Source organism: Pundamilia nyererei, unplaced genomic scaffold, assembly GCF_000239375.1.
Source record: "Pundamilia nyererei isolate P.nyererei 1_Seehausen unplaced genomic scaffold, PunNye1.0 scaffold00200, whole genome shotgun sequence".
Lineage (NCBI taxonomy): Eukaryota > Metazoa > Chordata > Actinopteri > Cichliformes > Cichlidae > Pundamilia > Pundamilia nyererei.
Window position 1 is genome coordinate 690,394 of NW_005187601.1, and position 6,294 is coordinate 696,687.

General features: G+C 41.9%; 1 protein-coding gene across 6 annotated transcripts in view; it reads left to right on the plus strand.

The window, feature by feature from the left end:
- LOC102211069 (serine/threonine-protein kinase BRSK2-like) overlaps nt 1–6,294 on the plus strand; it is a 145,852-nt gene that overhangs the window by 12,619 nt on the left and 126,939 nt on the right. The window lies entirely within an intron of this gene.

The window sequence follows — 6,294 nt, forward strand, 5'->3', positions numbered from 1 at the left end:
CTTATATACCAGCTACCAACTTCAGTAACCTTACAAACATCACTGCTGTTTAGTTTCCTGTCTTCATTTATGTTGGAAGTGATAGCAGAGCTGTGTGTTTGAATTCTTTCAGAAAATCTCTCAGTCAGAACATGCTATATCATGTTTAGGTGGAAGCTAGCAAGCTAACTTCCTGCTAACTTCTAACTCTGTTAAATTTAATAAATTCTGTTTTCATGGATGCCTGGATGTTAAACTTAATTGTTACACCTGGTAAAGCAGCAACGCTGATCATTTTATTAAAGATGAAAGAATTTAGACAGTTTGTAACTCTCAGTGATGCTGCAGTGTTCGTTTGACTTTGGGACCTGAAATGGAGGCGGACGGAGTTTAGGACCCAGATGACTCCGTGAGGCTCCTGACTACGGTGCTCCAACAATCCATCAAGCGGTGCGGCTTCATAGTTTACCAAAGTCGTACTAAAACATTTTTGACAGATTTTTGAGCGCCGTGTACCGCATAAAATTGGTTCGAGGTCAGAAAGCACAACCAGAATTCATACACTGTAGATTTTTGAGAAAATTAAAGGATTTTAAGAGAAAAATACGGCACTGTAGTGAGTGTTTACAGCCGTCTAAAACAAGATGGAAGCTCTGTCAAGGTTTGAGCTTCAGCCAGTGGTGCTGGGTTAAAGTAGAAAGGCTGGTGGAGATTTTAAAAAGCATATGCTCTTAGTGTTCAGATGGCTGTAATGAACTTTGACCTCTTCTCTCAAGTGCTGCAGGTTGCCCAAATATGTGAATGTAAAGTATATCAGCAGTTGCGACCACAAAACTGAACATATGCACAAGCAGACGTGTTTTCTTTGTATATATATTTTATTATACAAATTCTGTATCAGTGGACGATGGCCATATTAAACATGGCCAGTGTTTCAAGTAATGAGGTCAGTTTTGTGCAAGTAACCCCTGTAAGCCAACACAGCAGCTGCCAGACTGCAGAGGAGCTCTTTTGTCTTTTAAAGGCACCTCATCAGAAAACAGTTGGTTTGTAGGAAATGGGATGTGACCTGAGATCGTCTTGGTTTAGACAAATCATAAAATTAAGACTCAGCTCGAAGGCTGCAAAATGAGAATAAATCAAATCAACAGGTGTCGTGTATCATTGTATACTATCTTTTAAATCTTTTGTTGTAAAAACCAATAGGACTGCAACATTACGTCTCAACAAGCTGTTTAAAAAATCCAGACAGGAAAGTAAAATGCATAGACTTGTATGGAGTTGGGTGACACAGCCTTTTTTTGTTCCTTCATTCGTTTGGAATCATCAGTAACGATAAGATCCTGACTGATGTGCAGCCCAGCAGCACAATAACAAGTCTGATGAATAAATCATTGGATTGAGAGTTTATATTTGAAGGAGAGATGCTTAGTTAGTTAGTTTAATTGTTTTTTTGCTCAGGATTCTCTCTTTTCAAAAGATAAACATCATCCATTGCTGCAGTTAGTGAAGCTAACGCCAGTCTTTACCAAACATTCACCCATAGCTGGATGCAAATTTTTAAAATGATTGAGTTTAAAGTTGTTATTCAGGACGTTATCTCGCTTCACCTCTGAGCAAGCATGGGCAATGTTTAGTGAGAACAATGACATCATTGCTAGATATGACAAAATGTGCAAACGTGTGAAAATTGGGCCTAAGTTTTGATAAACTGTAATAATGGCACATTTTCTGCTGTGCCTTCTGTTCAGCCTCATGGCTCTTTGTACGTGGCAGCTTGCTAATATCGTCGTCGGGGTGCAGTTGGTTCAAACCGGCATAGATGCATAGGTGCGAAGGAATTTGTCCCTCACACTGAAACCAACACATTCACTGTAAAAAGACTGAGCGCAGTGAAAGACCAGAATAAAACTGCTGAAAGTGAAGATTGAATAATATGATCTGCTTCATTGTTGCTTTGTGCAATGATGAACAAAATGAGGACATCATAGCTCTGAGGGGTAAACTGGGTTTGGTTTCCACATGTATGACACCCTGATAGATGCTCTTTGTGAATTATGGTCCTGTGCAACTAATAAGAGAGTGGGTGGTGGGTGAATCGGGCCCTGGAAGCAGCACCCTGATGGAATGGCCTTAATCTGCTGTTAATCTGAGCATCTGGTGTACGGGGAGTGTCGGCTGATTTCACCAAACAACACAGGAAGCACCGACACTCAGTCACAGTAACTCACAGAAATGGCATTGTGGGAGTTTGTTTCTGTACTTCATGTGGTCCACAGTGAAAATGTGACATCTCATCTGTGTTTTCATACATTTGCAGCGCTGCAACAGCTTTTTTTCTTTTTTTTTTTGTCACTGCCTGAAAAAGGCCAGATTGCTGCTGTTGTGAAGATGTTAGCCTGATAATGGAGGGAGAGGGGGCAACAGGAGGTCGTGACCCTCATTACACCACCTGCCAGATGGTCCAAGACCACGCTGCATGTGTGGATGAATTCAGACATTCATGTAGGTGATGATGACACAGTAAAGCCAGTCAAACAGACTGGGGAAAGCACACAAAGGGTTTCCGCGAAGGTTTTGATTGGTCAGGGAGCACATTTGTTATTTCGGTTATGTTTATGGCATTTCCTGTTTTAGAGGCCTTTCTCAATTCTGAAAAAAAAGTTAAATAATTTTTGATGCATATCAGTTAAAATGCTAATTTTATGTATTCTTCAATCTTTAATCACACCAAAAGTTTCAAATATATTTTATTTCCAACTTGTTTCCTGCTGTTCTGGATAAGCGACGGATGAATGGATGGATTTGGTTTTTCATTTTGCATCTTTGAAATTTACCTGACAGATTTATAATTTGAACAGTTGGAAATCAAACTGTAACCCTAGACGGTCTCTCACTGAAAGGAAGAAACAACGGGAACGAAACCAAGGAAAGAACGATGGAAGGAAGTTGGGAAACAGGGAAGGAAGTAGAAAAATGAGAGAATGGAAAGAGGGGAAGATGGAAATAAGAAAAAAGAATAAGAGGAATTTAAGAATGAAAAAGAGAAAAGAAGAAGAAGGGAAGGATGTGATGAAAAGAAGGGATAAGAGGAATAAAAGATGAAAGTAACAAAGGAAACAAGGAGGAAAGAAAGAAGAAAGGAAGATCTGGTCAGAGTATCATGAAGAAGTGCAGACGTCGTTTTCTTACTCGACACAGTTCGTTGTGAACATGGCTGTCTGCCTGTCATTTCATCTAACTGATTTTGTCCTGGAGGCGTTGATCCATATCTCCACCACTTTGACTCTCATGCTGGTCCAGCTGGTCCAGTCCCAGTGTGACTGGTGTGGCACAGAGTACAGAGCTGTGTGTTGTACAGACAGCGTCACTGAAACCCTTTGATTTTGCAGTCATGACTCAGTCTTCAGAAACATCTTCACTGAACATAAAGTCACACAGAGAGAAACTCTTATTCCCATCAGCCTTCTTCTGCCCCACCACCTCGCGCCCTTTTTCTTCTCTCCCCTCCCTTTAAATCCTGTCTCCTGCCCTAAGGCGCAGGCAGCAGGGTGGGAGGTTGGGGGTAAACGAAGTCAAGTCCCCTTGTTTGACCGTGCTGTTGCAGCCTTTGTCCTTCAGGCTAAAACCCTCCCACAGACTTGCACAAACACCTCCACAGCGCTGCTGGTGTTCAAAGTGACACCGACAGACATGCTGCCGGGTCCAGTCTGTGAACGGGGCTCAGCACCTGCTGTGGATAACAAATGAAGAAAACCACTCTGTCTCCCATGTGCCAGCGAGATCTGAGAGGGTTTTGTAGAAACACAACTCTTAGTTTTTAAAGATGCAGTGTCTGATGTCTGTGATACTTCAGAGTAAATCTAGACATGCATAGTCTCTAATTTGATTTAATCACAAGCTTTTAGAAGACCTGACAGCACCTTCACCCTGCAGTCACTGGGCAGGTAGGTTAGGGTGGGTTAAATAAAACATACAAGGTCATCAAGCATACATACACTGTCTAATGACCCCTGGGACTCCACTCCAACCCTAGCACATCATTGCAGAGATAAAACACACACATTGCCACAGCATTTATTCCCAACTCACAAAGAAATGGCTGAAAGTGATGGTTTGTTATTTGTTACTGTTACAAGCTGTCTTATGTCCTGTAAGAACCATTAAACATAACTGTAGTGCAATGTCTGTTACTTTGGAAAAAAAGGACCATATGGCACAACGTATGTTTCACAAACATGTGGAATTGCAGTGAAACTGAGCGTACCAGTTACAAGTAAATGAGTGAGATTAAGTGGCTGTGCCGGCAGTGGAGGACTCAGGGGGCTTTGGGGGAGGTTAGCAGAAGTATATCAGCTCAGCTCGAGCAGGCCTCACCTAACAAGGAGCTGGGAGAGCTGAGAAGAGCCCGAGCACCCGCTAAAAATACAACCCAGCATCTCAGAGTCCTGCAGCGTTCTTTAGTTCTGGAAGCCTACCAGCAGATCTCATCGGACACACACACACACACACACACACACACACACACACACACACACACACACACACACCATACAATCGGCATGGAAACAAAGACGGTGCTTCAAGCAAATCTGGAATTAGAGAGGGAGGTGGGCGGGGCAGAGAAGAGGATGGAGTGAAAGAGAGAGTGAGAGGGGGAGAAGCATGCATGGAGGATGAATGCAAGCCAGTGGGGGGAGGGGACGGATGAACAGAGAGGGAGGGGAAAGGGGGGGCTGAAAACAGAAATCCTGAAAAAGGAATGAGCAACCAAAGAATAAACAAGAACAGATATGAGCAAGTTGATCATTAAAAGGGTGAAATGGAGGAGAAGACTTTGTGATGAGCTGTGATGATACCTTGGCTATTGTACAAGTCTGAATGGCAAACTAGGCAATGATGTAATCATTTGTAATTGGTCCCAGTTGCTCGTTTGATTTTGACTGGCATTTTAGCACAGCCAATTAGATCCCAGGGTGGGACAGTGGCATCTAGCTTCATGTCTTACACGCTGTGTGCTGGAGGAACATGGTTTTTCTCTGATGCAGAAGTCGAAGCAGGAAATGTAGCAGAAAAAGTATTACACGCATACACACACACATGCACACATGGACACAGTCGCATGACTGCAGGACCTGCAGTAGACATGCAGTGTTACATGAAAGGCATTCATGCTTTAGATGACGAGATTTTTGTCTATTTAAAATAACATGAAAGTGTTTCTTATCCATACACATGCATTTGTAAATGTTTGGCTAAAGCCTCAAATTGAATTGGATTTGAGAAATGTAAAGTAGCGACTGCCTTTGTTTGTTTGTTCAGTTTTTTATCAGAGTAACATCCACCCATCTATTACTGCTAATCTGGATCCAATTCATCAAATTACATTTGTTCCTCATTGTTCACCAAAGTTCAGTGTATCAAAATATGACATGAAATTAAATCAGCAGACATTGTTAAGTTCTTTCTGTTAAAATAAGGTGTTTATTTGCCTAAGTGCATCCCTTAGAAGCAAAATAGTCTTTCACCTCTTTCGATTACCAGCCTGATGGATGTGAATGAAACGATAATTTACATATTTCCCTACTATTTTCTGCTATTTCCTCCACAGTTCTTCAGGTTCTGCCTGTTCTGACATGACAGCAGATCTACAGGCTGAACTGAACATTTAATAAACTCAAAAATAAAAAAATAAATAATCAAACTGTGTCTAATGCTGACTTTCAACTTCACTGCCCAGTGCTGTTGTACGTCCTGTTATCATCGAGGGTTAGTTTTGGTAACTGTAGTGAAGTAAAAGTAACTGCCTAATGGCTGAAACATTATTACATAAAATAGTCAGTTTAGTGGCTGTTTATTGGTGCTGCCCATCTGTGTTCAGATTTGATCTCTCTCTGCCAGCTGCCATCTGCATTCAGCCCGGCCACAATTACCCACAGCCAGAAGAGAACGCTCCTTGTGACCCATTCATGCTCCTTGATGCGAGGTCAACCCTTAATTGGCTAGAGTCCCTATCTGTCCCACAATACGGGCCTTTGAAAGAGAGAGCTGTGATTAAGTTGTGGCTGTTTGGTTTTAGCTACACAAAGGGAGACTCTCTAAAACACTTAGTGGCTTCGAGTAGCCTAATTCAAGCCCTTTTTGTTTACTCTGATCTCTTCCACACCTACCACCAGAAGAGGATGAACTGCAGGATGGAAAACACACACTGGCTTGTAATGCTGTACTTGAATATCTACACATCAGTATCAACTGTAGAAACTATAAGTGGTGTTCAGCAGAGTTCTGAGCAATCAAGAAGACAAAAGGAAACTT